The sequence below is a fragment of the Penaeus japonicus genome, unplaced genomic scaffold, assembly GCF_977035675.1.
Source record: "Penaeus japonicus unplaced genomic scaffold, GWHDUDI00000001_assembly GWHDUDI00000032, whole genome shotgun sequence".
In the NCBI taxonomy this organism is placed as follows: Eukaryota; Metazoa; Arthropoda; class Malacostraca; order Decapoda; family Penaeidae; genus Penaeus; species Penaeus japonicus.
Genome location: NW_028234434.1, coordinates 621,147 through 623,133, shown reverse-complemented (window position 1 = coordinate 623,133; position 1,987 = coordinate 621,147). Strand labels below are relative to the sequence as shown.

At 34.2% G+C, this 1,987-nt stretch overlaps 1 protein-coding gene across 1 annotated transcript in view; it reads right to left on the bottom strand.

Annotated features, from left to right (window-relative positions):
• LOC147467922 (histone H3-like) overlaps nt 1–1,987 on the bottom strand; it is a 13,981-nt gene that overhangs the window by 1,147 nt on the left and 10,847 nt on the right. The window lies entirely within an intron of this gene.

Sequence of the window (1,987 nt, the reverse complement as noted above, 5' to 3'; positions counted from 1 at the left end):
TGTGTCTCTTTGCCTGCAGATTGATACATAACAGATAGATAGATAGGAGATGGATATAGTTTAACAAATGCTCGATATTATTATGCGTAGATATAATATCCATGGAAAATGCGTTGGAATTCCTTCCATTAATAGCGCACATATAGATTCAATATACCTACGATATGGGTCTCTTCAATAAAGAGGTGCCTGATTTGGCTGAACATTAGCGTTTACCCGTATACCGGAGGTGGTGAGTATAAAATGTGCTAGGCATAGATATGATACATATAGATATAATCGATCTAGATGTAACAAAATCAAGGTTTAGATGCAATACAACTGATCGTTTACATATAAGTCAAGAGAATCGGTTAAACAGAAAATATAGATAGATATATAGATAGATAAAAAAAAATATATAAAAAAGCAGGATAAACACCAGGGCCATGGAATGTATTAAAATAATATCAACTAAAATTTCATCAGAGTAGAAGCATCTTTCAAACGGTACGTGAGCGAGCGCGTGCGTGATTGTGTGCGAGCGTGCATGGGTGCGTGCGTGCGAGCGTGCATGTGTGCGTGCGTGCATGTGTGTATGTGTACGTCCGTATGCATGAGTGTGCGGTATTCCGTTTGTTATTTTCAACCTGGAAGACCTTAAACTACCGAATTGGTGCTTATACTACCTTAACCGGGGATACGCTTGTTTGTGTTTGCTAACTGTCTCGTTCGGCTGTTAATGCGAGAGGGGGATATGCTGCTGGAGGCAGAATGTCTCATTTCTAGGACTCGGTGAAGAAGCCTGAGGGACGATAATCAGATATATGTTTTTTTTACAAATCATTTAATGTTTGATGAATTTAAGTATTGTTATATATATATATATATATATATATATATATATATATATATATATATATATATGTATGTATGTATTTTTATATATGTGTGTGTGTGTGTGTGTGTATGTATGTATGTATATCTATCTATCTATCTATCTCTCTCTCTCTCTCTCTCTCTCTCTCTCTCTCTCTCTCTCTCTATATATATATATATATATATATATATATATATATATATATATATATATACATATGTATATATATGTGTGTGTGTATGTATGTATCTATGTATATATATATATATATATATATATATATATATATATATATATATATATATATATGTATATATATGTATATATATGTATATATATATATATAAATGCATACATACATACATACACATACACATACACACACACACACACACACACACACACACACACACACACACACACACACACACACACACACACACACACACACACACACACACACACACTTGAGGTCATATCGTGTTTAGTTGGTCCCTCTTGTCTTGTATAACACACACACACACACACACACACACACACACACACACACACACACACACACACACACACACACACACACACTTGAGGTCATATCGTGTTTAGTTTGTCCCTCTTGTCTTGTATAACACACACACACACACACACACACACACACACACACACACACACACACACACACACACACACATCTACATACATATATATATATATATATATATATATATATATATATATATATATATATATATAGATATATATATATATATATATATATATATATATATATATCTTTCTCTTTCTCTCTCTCTATCTCGATCTCTATCTCTGAACACTTAAATTGGCAATTCATGTTATCACTACAGCAAAGTATAACACATAAGACTCTTAAAACATAATTTCCGTGTGTGTGTTTTAACAATATGCTGTTGTATGTGATATCATTATTCGATTTGTAATTGCATTATTAATATTACGTGTGCATGTGACATACATCCAACACTCCGAATTGAGTGTGCCGACCCTCGTTCCCCCTTATCTTATCTGTGTGTAAACATTTTCACCCCTCTCTCGCTCTTGCTCTCGCTCTCGCTCTCACTCTCGCTCTCCCTCCCTCTCTCCCTCTTTCCC